At 42.9% G+C, this 16,395-nt stretch overlaps 1 protein-coding gene across 17 annotated transcripts in view; it reads left to right on the top strand.

Annotated features, from left to right (window-relative positions):
* Positions 1 to 16,395, top strand: part of rbm47 (RNA binding motif protein 47) — a 30,273-nt gene that overhangs the window by 307 nt on the left and 13,571 nt on the right. For 7 of the 17 annotated variants that reach the window (XM_052084322.1, XM_052084334.1, XM_052084335.1 and 4 more), the window contains exons 1-2: positions 1,919 to 2,104; positions 2,647 to 2,804. The gene's annotated coding sequence lies outside the window, so the exon portion shown is untranslated. Of the gene's footprint in view, positions 1 to 1,916; positions 2,128 to 2,150; positions 2,295 to 2,646; positions 2,805 to 12,319; positions 12,470 to 16,395 lie in introns of those variants that run through there. The other 10 variants (XM_052084338.1, XM_052084339.1, XM_052084324.1 and 7 more) reach the window with 9 other exon arrangements.

Consider the following 16,395-nt stretch of genomic DNA (forward strand, 5'->3'; position numbering starts at 1 on the left):
AGAAACAAACAAACAAAAAAAACCTCACCAGTTGAGCCGGTAGTACTTAACAAATGAACAGGGTTGCCGGCCGCAATTTGGGCATTGGTTGACCATCAAGGCCAACAAGGCCTTCTCTGCTAGCCTAACCACTATCAAGGGGAACGACCCACTTTTACAAAGTCAAGTCAAACATTTGTTCCCTGAAACTATATTCATTTACTTCAAAGTCGTTGTTTTGTCGCGTTTCGCTTGGCAGAAGTGCGTGAATGTGTATGTTATATATTTTTTTGTTCAATCTGACTTCAGCCTCTTATGTGCTACCTGAAGCCCAAATTTTCCACTCATAGACGGTGCAGTGGTTAGCGAGTTGACCTCACCGTGCAGAGGTCGTGGGTTCAATCCCGGCTCCTCCCTCCCTGTGTGGAGTTTGCATGTTCTCCTGTGTGAGTTTTCTCCGGGTACCCCAGTTTCCTCCCACTTAAACACTCTAAATTGTACCTCGTGTGAGCGCGGATGGTTGTTCGTCTACGTGTGCACTGCGATTGGCTGGCAACCAGTTTAGGGTGTCCCACGCCTACTGCCTGAAAATGGCTGGGCTGGGATAGGCTACAGCACCTCCGTGACCCTTGTGAGGATAAAGTGGATTGGAAAATGAATGGATGAAAAAAGTTATTATACATTATCAATGGCTGCAATTAACTCGGTTAAGTCCCTAATGAAACACCGGTTACCAAATACAAAGATACGGGCCATCACTTGAATTGGGACCGCGGGAATTTTTTTTTTAACCCTTTCATGCACCTTCTAACCTGATAACATGATAAGCTGTCCACTGTAGTAACCACTGTCACTGAAAGGGTCAATATATTTAAAATATATATTTTGAACCCTCCGTCAGTACCATTGGAATTGTCAGGCCGACAGGAAATGAATATAGTTGAAAAATACAGTATGGCCGCTCTGCTTTCACTCATCTGGGAAGACTTTCTATCAATGATTGGATCAGACACCTGTTGTGAATTTTGCCGTTCAGCTCTTTGTTAGAGAACATCAATTTGTGAAGTGATGGTCACCTATCAAGATTATCCATCATTTTTAGATCCACCCGAAATCCAGATATGCCTTACTTTTTGGTGGTGGTGTATGTGCCTTTTAATTGACTGGCGTCCAGGCTTAGCTGCAGTGCACCTTTTGCCCAATGTTATGGCTGAGATTGTCTCTAAGTAGAGCTAATTGATGGCATTAAGAAATTAATTTCACTAACAGTTAATTAAGATTAATGAATTAATTCATGAAAGAATCATCATCATCTCAAGATCTTTAGGGGGCAATTTTAGCTCTACTTGCTTTAAAATCTGCAAAAACTCCAAAGAAGAATGAGAAAACTGTCCATGAGAGAGTTTTCCCAACCCCCCACCCCAACCAACCAACCCCACCACCAACTGGCAGCCATCTTCTCCCTGGGAGCACAACAGGGGAGATAGAAATTTGAGTATATGTGAGTTGTTATTCCTAAAAGTTGTCATTACACCGCTATCTACGTCATGGGAAGGAACCGCATAGCATGAAGGCAGCGTGTGGTGTCCTCGGCGGTTGTAAACATTAGTCAGTGCGTAAAACTCACCTGGAGCCAATAGCATTATGAACACTGCGGTGGATGTGATACTTCGGGAAGGCTTGTACTAAGGTGTGCTGCCCTTAGGTGGAATGTTGCTCTGGCGTCTACAATTCAGGTTTTTGCCGTTAAGCACGTACACACACACACACACACACACACACGCGCGCGCACGTGCAAGCACAGACTAGGACAAAGATTGTCTAGAGCCACACACACATGTCCACGCACACACACACACACAAGGATAGCATTTCCCATCCGGAGCGATAGCAAAGAAGGGAGGGAGGGAGTAGTGTTGGGGGTTTGGGCAGTCCTATTCTGGTTTGGTGAGTTTTGTGAAGGAGCCAGTGTGTACACCGTACACAGGTGCAAAGAGAAAGAAAGAGAAAGAAGGATCGAGAACAGAAGCAGAAAAACCAATGGACGGAGAAGAATGCCAGCGGTGATGTGTGTCCAGCTGACATCCACCTGAAAACTGGAGTGACACGTCAGCGATGGTGTGCTGTAAGGAAGGTTTTCTCCTCTCTGTGACTGCTGGTGCTGGTCGTGGTGTGTGTGTGTGTGTGTGTGGAGGGGGTCCTCTGATGGGTTCCTGTGGTTCATTAAGTGTGCTGGAACTTTTCCCCTCTTTTTTCCTCATCCACCTCCCCTCTTCGGTTCCGAGGAATGTGGGGCTTATGTCAGTGAGAGTCAGGTACAGGCTCACTAATTACCGCTGCCCTTACTCCCTCCATCCCTCCCACCTTCACCTTCTGTACTCCCTCTCTCCTCCATTTGAAGACCTTGTGGGTTTTAATACCCTCCTCTCTTAAAAAAAAAAAAGTTCTTGTCTCCTGCTGTTGCGTCTACAAGAAGTGCTGTCGTGACTGGAGCAGAGGCAAACAGAGGATCTGAGTCAGAATCCAAAAAAACACCAAATGAGGAACAGAAATTCTGGCTTGTCCTCTTTTTCGGTGCACTTGTGATTGTGATACTTATGTGAACCGTGTCAGAACATTTCTGATTGTGCTCCTGGTGGTGGTGGTGGTGGGGGCCTCTCATTGAAGACAGGAGGTACCTTGGCAGCCAACGACAGACCACACAGAACCTGACGGACAACACCAAGGCAAAGAGGAAGTGAAGATGAGAACGTGAACCCTGTTGGTCCACAAACGTCGGCAGAAGAAGCAAATCGCCCAAGAGGACACATTCCGTCATCTTCCAGGTTGGTGTCATGCCGTGATGGGCCGTTGAGCTTATTTAGAAACGCGTCTGTTTCCTCACTGGGTTGATAGAGATACACACAGTGGGTATCTGGAAGGACATTTCTTCAGCTGGTTCAGTGTTCACACTGACCCAGCTGACGGCTCTAACCTTCACTGCAAGGTTACGGGACAGCGTCTGTGTTTATTTGTGCAGAAATGTGTGTGTGTGTGAGTGTGTGTGTGTGTGTGTGTGTGTGTGTGCGCGCATGTGCATGTGTGCATGTGTGCGTGAGATGCGATGTTGTCCTGTCTCGTCATCTTGTGGATATGTTTTCCCAAAACTGGTTAGGCAGGGTGCCGCTTTAGCCTTGGCCATCTTGTTGATGCACAAACGAGATTAGCTCGTTGTATATGTGATGCTGCACTTTTGAGGGTCACAGGGACACTGGATGTGAAAGGTAAAAGCATATATTTGACTTTGGTATCAAACAACTGTATCAAGAAGTTCATGTATAATAATGGGAGTTGCTCCATTCTATCCTATCAGGTTATCAGCTTGATTCGCCCCATAGGTCAGACACACAACGAATTTGGAGCCGATTGTTGGTGTCACTCAAGTACAATAGCGATGTACATGGCAGTTAAATCCAAAATTTGACCTCTTCTGGCCAAATTGTGATGTAGTGGGTTTTATCTTTTTTATCTGTAGTGTTAAGCAGGAAATGAAAGTGGTAAAAGACTGTAAGAAGTTGTTTAAAGAGTTCATGAAAACCTGATGATTTTGAGTGTAAAACACTGTGAAAACCATTTTCAATTTGAGGGAACAATCAACTAATCAACTATCCGTACACCCGTATTAAACACTCACTCGGCAGCACATGGATATGGAATTTGGGGTTCAAATATTAAATGGAATCCTGAAAGCATTTTTCCCCCTTTCATTTCTTTGCACGCACTGTATTATAGTCTCACTACTTCCTTGTATCATTTCCATTTGAAAACTGCAATGAAACGTGGCTTACACTCCCCTTTAAGTATCTGTGTGTTTCCTCCATCCCAGCCAGTTTCCTTGTGAATGCTGTAAATAGTTCTGTGTGTGTGTGTGTGTGCATGTGTGCATGTGTGTGTGTACGAGCTGCGAGGTGCGTCAGTTGTATCGAAGTACTGGTCAGAACTGATGACAGATTATGTCATATGGGAACACAAATATACTTTGTATCTCATCTCACAGAATCACTACTCCATTGCAAAAGGGGCTTGGTCATTCAAGAAAGGAATTCATCTCTCTTTTTTTTTTTTTTCCTTAAGCGCGGTATCAGCAATAGCCTCGTAGCCATATCAAGTTTCAGGGAGAAATAAAGGGCAGTTGGTATTAAAAGGAACTAGAATGTGAAAGAGTTGTGTGCGTGTATATATGTTTTAAAGAGTTGTTATCATTCAAGGCAGACAAACAGCAGAGCAGCTATATGTCACATGACTGTCACATGACCATCTCATGTTCATGATGGGAAAAGGAACACTAAGTCTGGTGTGTGGGTGCGTGTGTACGGGTGTGTGCGCGGGTGTGCCTGTTTGTGTGTGTGTGTGTGTATGTGCCATAAACCTAATCCACTAAAATTGCTGCAGAAGTTGCCCAGTAAAAGAAGAGAATAACTGCAAGGAAGGAACCTGTTGGTCCTATTGTGTTGTTTATGAAATAGCTGTAAGAAGATCTGATCTCTCCTCTCCGCCGCTAACTCTGTTTGTGACCAACACACACATACCTGAAAAGCACAATGGCGGTATTCTTTCCCCTTCATTGCCCTCCCTCAGGAGCTCCTTTAATGTTCAACCGAGTATTAGACACCGGTGTAATGTAGTCCAAGAAATAATGTTGAATAGATGGGTTGTTTTCCCCATGGACACAAATATAAATGTCAGGAAGCCGGTCCAAATCGATATGTTTTGAACATAAATTGACGGGGCATCAGCTATGGTTTATGTCACTTCTTAATGTTCTTCATTTTCATAAAAGTGGATAACGAAATAAACCCTTGCATGAACTAAAGCTGGGACTTGCACACAAATTTCCAATTCGCTATTTGTGTTGACAATGAGCGATTTCCGAATGGAATGAAATGGTTACTCCAAGTACTTTTCCAAAATAAAGATGTCACATTTCAACAATTGGAATATCCAGTTTGATCAAAATGGGACATAGTGAATCTACACCATATACAGTGCCCAGAGTGTTTTACAAAGTTGAACACGAGTAGCATGGCGCATTATCACTCCCGCTTCTAAATCCTCAATGCTTTGGACCAGCTGTATGGTTTCTAGCTAGCTAACCAGCTAGCTAGCTATCAAGGGAGATGTCTCTCTGAGGCCGACGTATGCTAACTTTCTTTCGCTAGTTGTCGTGCGTGACGGAGTGAGTGAGAGGCCAGCGGCAAACTACCGATGGAGGCTTTGGTACACTGCATAGCAAAACACATACAAAAAAACACTGTTTGATTAAATATTTGGGACTCACCGAGCAGGAGACACGCACCACACAATTCACTCCTTAGTTTATCTGTCATGCATGCTTTGGGAACGCAGGAGGGAGCTGCTATATATGGGACATAGAATCACAGGGTGAACATAAAAAGTCCACATAGGACTTTTAGTTTTGTCTGATTTCCTCGTCAATTCTGCTTACAACGTGTAATTGCACAAGCTCCAGCTTCGTTGGCGCAGTATGCGCGTGTGTAAACAGGTGACATCCACCCATTGTGAAGGCTGCAACAACAGTCCCTTCTCCCCACGTGCATCTTGCATCGTCCCACCTTTGACCCCGGTGAAACCCGGGCCACCTAATGTGTGGTGATACAGCTGAACCCTCTTCTCCTCTCTGCTCCTAATGCCACTTCTGCTATCGTGACTCATTTCAATTTGTGTTTCTTCCCTCGTCCTTCTTTTGCCTCTTTTGGATGAGATGGGAATTAGTTTTTTTTTGAAAGTACTAGTTTTACATCACGAGAAGACATATTAGCTTGCTCGTTCCCGCACACATGCACGCTTGATGCAGCTGATTGTGCGATCTCTTTGCTGCATACCGGTTCTGACACACAATGGGGTCGTTGTCTGAAATGCAGTTGTGGAAATGTGTGATGGCCAAGATATTTCCCGTACATACCGCTACGTTCATACATAGTACAAACGCTTCATTAAAAAGCTCTACTAATCTACTACGTTGCTAAATGTGTCTCTGTCAGCACGGTGTGACTTCTGGGCAAATGTTTGCCCATCCAACGCGAGGAACACATATCAACGACCCGTTTCGGAAACCCGTTTCTTACTAAAATCCTTTATGGCTCTCCTTATCGTGATATCTATCTGTTTTGTATTTCTATTGATTTGTTTTCCCAAGAGCATTTATAGAGGACTTGCGAGACCAGAGGGAAACAGCGAAGTACACTTTTCCGTATTGGGTTTCTCAAAAGACTCAAATCGTTACGTCGCGTTACCGTTCATGATTGTTATCCTCAGTCATCTTGGCTGCTAGGCGACCGAGGTGTGCTTTGTGACGCAAAAGTTAGTGCTGGAAGAAGTTGTCTGTTGACTTGATGGTCTTGTTTAACATGTTATTTTATGCCCTAAAACAAGAGACTTATCCCTTCAAGCAACAATAGGTAATAATTAAAGTATGCTCTAAAATAATTTCGGTCGCGGCTTGTAAATTAATATTGTCTCTTTCGTTGCAACAACCTTGGACCAGTCGGGAAACCTCTCATGTGTTGGTATCAGCATTATTGACAAAGTTGCTGTGTAGACTTGTGTGTGTGTGTGTGTGATGTTTCGACATACAGGTGCACAATAAAATAATTTTAAAATGGCAGCAAAAAAACCCGCAAAAAAACAAAACAAAAAAACATCGGGGATCCCTACCGTTGCTCAAACAAAGATACTTTGGAAAATCAAACAAATATAAAACACCACCCACACTTGGTCATGAGCGGTTTCAGTTCATCGTTCATAAGATGAAGAACAAGTGGAACTGTTTTTCAACTTGCTGTTTCTTGTCATAAAATCCCTGTTTCGTGACATCGCTCAGGAGCTTAGTCATTGTGTGTTTTGGAATCTGATTTTGGAGGGTGGTAATACTGCAATCCAACCGGCTTATTTTTATCCTTCCCTCTTTGCCAGTGTGTGCTTGTGGGTGCGACTGTGTGTGAAAAGAACAAATTGTCTCGCAAATAGCTAAAACACAAAAAGTTGAACATTGGTCACAGGTAACCTTTTCAGGGGATTCATCAAAGTGGCATTCTAGTCATTGGGAACACTTGAGCTGAACTATTGAATCAATTGGATGGAAATGTATTAAAATAGATTAACCTTGACATGCACCCTGTAACCGGAAAACATGATAAGATGTCCCTGAAAGGGTTAAGCAAAAAACAAAAAACAAAACAAAACAACGGGAGAAAAATCATAAAGTCATTAAATTACCGGTACCTGATTTTGGTTCCAGTGAATCACTAGAAATGCAATAATACATCATGAACCAAAATGTATTTTTCATAGTACTTGAAGGAATACAGCATACAGTACATGTACGGTACTTCAAGATACAACTCTTACTTATTGGGGGTGGGGCGTGGAGGGTATTGTCATAACAGTGAAAAGCAGCAGCTAATACGTGTGGTGACCACCTCTTGTTACATTCCAGACCCACCCGGGATAGGTGAAAATCTGTGATATGTCGAGACCCCATGAAAAGCTTGAAAAATCACGTTGAGACTTACTGTATATAAACACAATAAATTGGAGGATTACTGTATACGTGATAATATGACGAGGTGATTAAGATAAGATAAGATAAGATATCCTTTATTTGTCCCACAATGGGGAAATTTACAGCCTCCAGCAGCAAGAATGTATGTAGAAAGAAGAAGAGAAAAAAACAACAACAACAACAACAAACATCTTTCAATTAAATACAATATGAACACAAATGGATAAATCGCAGTACTATTTACAATTTACCTTCACATCATTTAATTATTATTATTATTATGATTGTTATTTTTTATTCATCAGCCTGACAGCAGTCGGTAGGAACGAGCGTCTGTATCTCTCCTTCTTGCAGCGCGGGTGTAACAGTCTCTGGCTGAAGGAGCTACCAAGTGCTGTCAGGGCGGGCTGGAGGGGGTGGGAGGGACTGGCCATCATAGCTTTTAGCTTAGTTAGCATCCTTCTGTTGCCCAGATTATACATTTGTGTCATTTTCATCGTTACACTGGGGCACTTAGGGAAATCCTAATCTGTCTCATTATCGAAAGGAGTTGACATCGTTTAGGAGGGTGAACGAAAAGACTTGATTCAAGTTTTCCAGAGTGCATAAAGTGTCCCATCTTAGCAGTGAGGGTTTGAGTTTTACACAAACGCCGCTCGCTTGAATGATTGTCTCGGAGTTACACAATTTGTCCTCTGGTGCATGTTGGACGGTGTTGTGCAAATAGTGATGCCACTAATTCATGTTTAAGTTGTAAGAAGATGTGGTAAAACCACCGTGTCGCGTCAGCGCTCGCAGACTCTCACATGACTGTCCACCGTTTTGACGCCTCAGCGGTTAAATGCTCGGCGGTCAGACGAGTCATCTGCATTTATTTGACTTTATGCTCTTCCTGGGTTGTTTTGCTTCCCCCAACTTGTTATTATATCTCTCCTTCCTTATCCTTGACCTTGGCATTGATTGCGCATGATCTGCTATTGGCTAACCGCTCGCCACATGACGGGAGGGTCAGCTGACAAGCGAGAAGGCAAAAGAGGACTCGACTCACACCAGGATGGAGAGGAAAATGTTAGATCCTGTGTGTGTGTGGAGGGGGCGGTGGGGGGGGGGGGGCAGAAAAGCACTATAATTGTGCTGAGTCCTTTTTGTTAATGATAAGCGGGGGGACATTTCGATTGGTTGACTTGTTTCAGGATGTGAGGTGAAGCCTTTGAATGAGGAAGTGTTACAACTGAACACACATTTCCCTTTTGGGAAGTGTTGTTTTACTGACAGTGGCATTTCGGCATCAGCAGATTTTTTTTTTATTTCTCCGGGCACACATGTTTATATATATATAAAATCTTCGTCTCACCCCCCCTCGGGTGGTGTCCGTCTACCAGAGGCCAGGAAAATGACACTCCACATAAAGTTAAGGATGAGCATGCAAAGACTAATTTGGAGTTATTTGATGACACACCATGGCCATTATAGCACTATTTGTGCGTGTTTTCTTTCATAGCAGGCATGTAATGCCAGTTCTATAACTATCACCTCCATACCTGTGTGTGGTTGCATGTGAATTTCTTACGTTTGCTGCTCAAAAGGAGGAATTGGCTCTTTTTCTTGTTCTCCTCAATAACAAATAAATAAATAAAAACCATGTGCAGGTGTCACTCAGTACACATGAGCTCGTCTTGACTGGATGTGTATTTCTGCTATATAGCATGTCTGAATTGGGCTCTCCTCCGCCTCCTAAATGGCTTTATGACTTTGCCTGGCCTTCACTCCCGATTTCACAATGTTGACGAGACCACAGATTTTGTCCGTTTGCAAACTTTGCTCTATTTGTGTGCGCGAGCCTCTGTGTGTGTGTGTTTGTGTGCCTACCCAAAACGGAGAATCAGTGATGGCTTGTCCTCCATTAACAGAGCCATTGGTTAATGTGTCACCCGTACTACAGCAATTGCAAGGCAAGTGATAATAGTGTTGTGCTTGCGCACTAAAGATTGTTTAAAGTCGCGTTTCAACTTCCACACATCCCTTGTATGCGTCTGACAAAAATGACTGGAATGCCCTGTGTTTAGTCTATATTGCAGACTGTTTTGTTTCCTTATGTGTTTAAGTGTGGCAAAGTCGAGTTCGGGCTGAAAATGAATGGTCCAAATCACTTTGGATATCCAGCCTCCTTCTGAGTGATCATTGTGGTCAATCAATGATCCGCCTCTGAGAAGTAGACTTAACGACAAACCTGGTGCTGCACTGACAGATTTTAACTTGAGATATAAAATATTTGACGGCGTTGCTCACAACTTATAATGGAACTGATTTAAAACCGGCAAGACAGGAATTAGGAAAAAGGCTTTTTGACAGGCCGCAAAGCTTTTAGTTTATGGGCGTCAAAATGAAGAATACAAAGAATAGAACACTGCACCTACTCCACAGAGAAGTGTTGATTATGTTCTGATGCCTTTTTGGTTCATCTGGTACCGGATGTTTGGAATCTATGCAGGGTGAAATTACATTTCAAGTTTCTGAAGGCATTCTAAATGTGCCCAGTGTCAGAAAGCTCGTTCCTATTCACAAGTCGTGGGTCCTCGTATACAATTAAGTGCCAGTCCACATGACTGGAAAAACCCAACAGTGGCTCAGAACGAGAAAAAAATCATATTTCACTATTTTGAAGTGACCTTCCAAGAGGCCTGATGTAAATTTTATTGAGCATCTGTGAAGTAGCCAAAACATGTTGTCTGAAGATGGCACCCTGGTCACAAGAGGCAGCTGGCGCCGGGAAATACTTTTGCGGTCTCATTGAGTGTTACAGAAATCATTTGACTGCAGTGGTTTCCTCGGATGCATGCAACAAATTTGATCTTAGGGTACCATTACTTTTGTCCATGCCAGTTTTTCTTTTTTATTTATATATTTCATTGATTCTGTTCATGATCAGTAAATGTTGAACAGGACTTTCTGTCTTTCGCACGAGCTTACCAAATACACAACGACAAATTTTAATCAGAGCTGGCTTTATCTCTTCCTAAATGTATTTTTGACGCTGATTTAGAAGAAATGTCATGACATCAGGGTTTTGAGATATTTACATTTGTTATTTTTATGTATGAAGCTTGCTCGATATGGATTTTTGCACATGTTGGAATTTATAGCTATGGCATTTTACAAAAAAATCCTAATGTGGCTGAACCTACCCCTTAATTCATAAATATTACACATATTAATAATAATAATAATAATTATTATTGTCATTATTATTTAAACCTAATGTGCAAGAGAACACATTCCAAAGACATGCATGGCAGGCTGATTGAACACCCTAAATTGTTCCAAGGTGTGCATGTGAGCGCGGATGGCTGTTTGTCTCTGTGTGCCCTGCGATTGGCTGGCGACCGGTTCAGGGTGTCCCCCGCCTACTGCCCGAAGACGGCTGGGATAGGCTCCAGCACCCCCATGACCCTTGTGAGGATAAAGCAGATCAGAAAATGGATGGATGGATGGACATAATACTATTGATCTTGTGAAAGGTTTGACTTTACGATCTATTAAAAAAACAGTTTACCCGTTGGTTCACATTTTGTCTATTATATGATTGCATGCCAATGAAAACCATGCAGCTTCAGATTCTGCTTGGTTTTCCTTTCTTGTTACCTGAAAACAAGGTGACCCTTTTTGGGTGGACTGTCAGAAGGGAAAACTTTTAAATGTACTCAACACATTGAATGAATTCAGAGTACAAAAGATGAAACCATGTCAGCTGACCTGGAAATTGCACAATGGCCACTGCAATCTCATCACATCCTGCCAAATTTCCAGAAGCGAAACCTTTATTTGGTTCTAACTACGGAGCATCCAAGTGCTCCTCTATTATTTCAAAGCTGTTAATATTAGTGACTTACAATCTGGACTTTCGTCTCATGACACAGCTGAACAATATTTTCCTGCAGCTCATCTGTCAATGTTTCAAAAAGGAAACAAACCAACCCCCGCCCCCCCAAAAAAAAAAAAAAACCCTCATAGTTGAGGTATTCAAATACACACTGTACACAATAGTTTCACAACATGCTAAATTCTGACAAGATGATGAGGACTCAATTCATAACAGATCTTGCATGAGCAAAACAGATTGAACTCTGAATAAACGATTACAAACCGACAAAATATACAGTACCTTATGTGGATGTGCTCTTGTTTTTTTTCTCTCGACTGCACACAGAAAGCAGCATAATTTATTGTAATCATTATTTTGTCTCCCCTGCCCGGCATGAGCGCGTATCCTCAGGGTGCGCACTGGTCCGATGTCTATCGACAGAGTGGCATTGTCAACTACTGGCCTTGGCCTGCATGTTAGATTGCATTTTTTTTCATCCATGTCAGAATAAATCAGTTCGAAAACTGTAGAGTGGACTTGAACGATTTGAACATCACAAAGAAGCACCCCTATCTTTTTTTTTTAACTTGGTCGTTTTCGGGAAATCTTTCCTTAAGAGGTCACGTGTGCGAGATAGCGCCGTAAACACATCTACAGGTTGTCTGACAAGCTTTACCCTGATTGCTTCCACTCACCAGTTCTTGTCACAACCTCTGCCCTTTTCTGCCTTGCCCTTCCCTTTGTCTTATTTCTTATCAGCTGAGAGAGAGGTTAAAGAGAATAAATAGGTGGTGCTGGTGTGTGTGTGTGTGTGGGGGGGGGGGGGGGTTACCTGCGCTGAATGGCCCCACCTCTCTTTTCTGCCCATTGAGAATGAGTAAACACTAAAGCACCTTTACTTACCTCCACATTTGCAGTGACGGAAGCAGGCAGGCAAGGAGCTGCTCCGCTTCGTTGCATCTTACTTTTTATCGGCACCAAAATCAAAGAAGAAAAACTCCAAACGCATAAGTTGCCTCTTCGACCACCTGTTTGTTGACATCAATGCCCCTCAGTGTGGCCCACAGGTACAGTTGATGACTTTCAACTTCATGTTTTCTCTCTTTCTTAGTGACTACGAGCAGTAAAATTCAAATAGCATGTGCGGGACCAAAATTTTGTAACTGTCTGACCACAATTTCTCCTCGTCATGAATGGTTTAAATGCACGTGAAATCAACTGCTTTCGAATTTGGACATGAATTTAGTATATTTCAATGCTCTGCTGCATTGAGAGGAATCTTTATTGTTGGATTTCCTCACTTTGCCAGTCACTCAGTGAAAAATCATTGTCAATGTGGTGCAGAGCACCCGAAAGCAATGATGAATTGGACTGGAGGTTATTCTGTCCTTCACAATGAAACCAGTGGAACCAGTGGAGTGGCATGAGGAGACTTTGTTATGAGTGCGCATTTTCAGTGCCGATACATGTAATCTTGTGGACTTTTACCTCACGCAAGAGCTGTTTGTTGTATCCATAAGTGTGTGTGTGTTGTGAAATAGTGTGATCTACATCAAATGCAAAACCAAACATGTCACGACAACACTTTTCACGCTACTTCTTTGCGAGAAAGGCTCTCAACGTTGTGTTGAGTACAATTGGCCGTTTACACACGCCGATCCTGACACACGTTTCGAAATGTGTTTGTTGAATGGGCGGGCCAGTGTTTGATGACGATGGGCGAGGAGTCATGTTGTAGGACAATGGCAAAAATGTAAAAATGAAGCTGTTCATATTTCCTTGTTTGAGTCATCCAACCAAGTCACAAAGTGATCAAGTGTTTCTTCCCAGTGTCCACCTGGGCAGTGAGTGATGATGTCGGTGTCAGCTGTAATAATTGTCTTAAAGTTATTGTCCCTTGCCTTAGTCAGGCCAGCTGATTAACTCAAGGAATGTGTTTGGCCAAGAAGGCAAAGCTCCTTTAGGCTGGAGCCAAAGCAAAATCTTATTATTGGTGACGTGTGTTTTGTAGGCGACACAAACAGCTGAGATCCTAACTTTCTCCTGCAATTTATTATTAGGGTTTGAATCTGGGTTCAAGTGATGGTTCAATCAGACCATCTGAATGCTCTGTTTTGAGTTGAAGGCGGACGGTTTCATTGCTGTGGTTTTGAGTGGCTCCTTCAGGCAGGGGATGTGGGGGCGGGGGGCTCTTTGGGTAAATGAGCTGGAATCATCCCTCCTCGGTGAAGTGGGAACGGGCTGCGGGCAGTCGCACACGCACTCCGTCTGACCTGAAATTCTTCAGGCCACATTCACTTCACTTTTGAAGGGCTCTCGAGCTCCGAGGGAGGCCTGACGAGATCATGGGAGGGGGTGGGGTGGGGTGGGGTGGGGCAGTGAGTCCCCTCTTTGCTCTCTTGGTTAGTTTTCCTGCATATGTCACACCCCACACCCGATGGTCATCATAGTTCTGTACGTTACCTTGCCATCAACACCCCCGTCATGACAAAAAAAAAAAAAAACCACCCCACTCCGACTATTTGAGCTTGAGTGAGCCGGAGGAATGATGGTGCCAGCTACGTGGATGGAAGACAAACAGAGCAGTGAAGAAATACACAAATGGGACACTCCATTAGATTCACTTGCAAAATGTAAGAGCCAATATAAGAGCTGTAGTCTTAATCGGAATCAACATGAAAAAAAAGAATCATTCATTCATTCATCTTCCAAGCCGCTTGATCCTAAAAAAATCATTATTCTCTTTATTATCAAAATCTGCCAGCTCTGACAGCAGGGGTATAAACTCTAGCCAGTGTTAAGCATGGGAATGTGAGAACCTCACTCAGTTTGTCAATTAGCCACTCAGTTTTCAATGTTGAGCACGGCTGTAATGTGTAAAAATGCTAGCATTGACGTTTTTCATTGCGTTACAATGTTAGTAGCTGTCATTTAGTCATCCATCCATCCATCCTCCCGCTCGGAGGTTCAATCCAGTGAACAGAATGACAGAATGAGACATGAAAAATACATTTGGGAATGGAAAGGAAATTGAGAACATGCTAACTCCAGTCAACTGGTTAGCACGCCGGCCCATGTTCTCCTTTCCTCTTGGTACTCTGGTTTCCTCCCACATTCCAAAAACATGCGTGGCAGATTGATGGAATACTGTACTCTAATTTGTCTCTAGGTGTGATTGTGAGTGCGAATGGTTGTTTGTCTCTGTGTGCGATTGGCTGGCAACCAGTTCAGGGTGTACTCTGCCGACTGCCTGAAGACGGTTAGGATAGGCTGCAGCATGTCCGCGAGGATAAACGGATTAGAAAATGGGTGGATGCTAACTCCACACGGATAGTCCGGAGTCAAGATTCAAATCTCAATCCTCAGAACTGTGACACAGACATGTCAACACTCCTACACCATGCTGCCCAGTTTATCATTTTATTATTTTGTAATGTAATTTTCAGTACTGTAGGCACTTGGGTACTAGGCGCTTTCACACTGTAAAGTGCCTAGTACCCAAGACACTTAGTCTATCTCACACCAAAGGTACCGAGAGCAACATAAGCATATGAAAGGCTCGTCAAATTGTCACATGACTAAATTATTCGTGTGACTAGTCAGCCATGCAGTTCTCCTGGATGGTCGTCAGCGTGTTGACAGACATACTGTGTGAACCTCCGCTGTGAGGACGTCATGTGTCCTCAAGAGTTAGCCGCAGTTCTTGCTTCTCCTTCATCAAGTTCTTTGTTTCACTTGCTCTCTCGTTCACTTGGAGAACGCAGAAGAGACACGAAATATCTCATCTCTTTTGGTGTTTAGTGGACTTTGTCATCACTTTTTAATAATAAAAGTTCTCAAAGTGATGCGTTGGAAATCACCACAGGAAATTGTTTTCTTTGAAAGTGTTGAAGCTGTTTCTCAGTGTCTGCATATGACCGGGAGGAAGTGCTTCCTGGAAAGTCCAATGCGAGCCAAAACGCAGCACTCCTGCAGGTCAAGTCGCTCTCCGCGACCCTTTCCACACGTGACATGCTACTTATTTACTTTCATGGATGACTTGCAGAACCAAACTGGCTCACAGGCCAAGATACTGATTAGCAGCACTGTTTTATTGCTGACTTTATTCCTGCCTTTTTGTCTGCTTGGCAGATTCCTATGTGTGTGTTTGTGTGTGTATGTGCTCTCGTGGCCCTGGCCTCAACAGAGAACAAAGTCATACAGTGACAACTTTAACTCCGTTTTACCTGTTGTCCCATTACAGTTTGTACATGTCAAGACATTTTCAAAATAAATCATTATAGATATTTGCACTAACATTTTGCTCGAGATGGTAACAAATCTTTGGGGTTTAACTAGATTCAGCAACTTTGTTAACCCATTAAAATAAACAAAAACTTTACAAGCCCTTAACATAACAGCCACTGAACGTCTATAAAAATGATATGTTGAAATATGTGTCACAGCTTTACAAACAAATATTGCTAAGTTTTTAAAACCTCGTTTCAACAAGCTGAGGTAGAGTCAGATCAACACAATTTGCTGTTTTAATACACCATCCCGAAACAATTGGGAACACAATAGTCAACCAGAAAAGAGAACAGCTATGATAAATTGTGCGTATCTGGCAGTTGGACATTTGATCAATTGAGTGGTCATCAAATTGTCCGAGCCTTTCAAATTCTACACACATTTGACATTTCACCTCCGGTCATATTATCATACAAGGCAATAATTGAGTATTAAAGTATTTAGTGAGTGAGTGGTAGATATTTTTCAGGGTAGGTCTCCCTGGAGACGCTACACAGTTAACCATTGATCGTTTTAGATTCAGCCCATGCCCCCATCACCTCAGAACACCTGAAGAGATGATTTTTTAAATTATTTTTTTTTACATTTAAAGCCATGCTAAGGAATTTGTTCAGCGTTTCTCTTTGTTCTTGGTGCTGTTTAGACTTCCTTATCAGTTGTTTTCCCGGTCGTTAAGGAGTGGAGCCAGTTTCAATAGCAGCTG

This window comes from Hippocampus zosterae, chromosome 13 (assembly GCF_025434085.1).
Source record: "Hippocampus zosterae strain Florida chromosome 13, ASM2543408v3, whole genome shotgun sequence".
In the NCBI taxonomy this organism is placed as follows: Eukaryota; Metazoa; Chordata; class Actinopteri; order Syngnathiformes; family Syngnathidae; genus Hippocampus; species Hippocampus zosterae.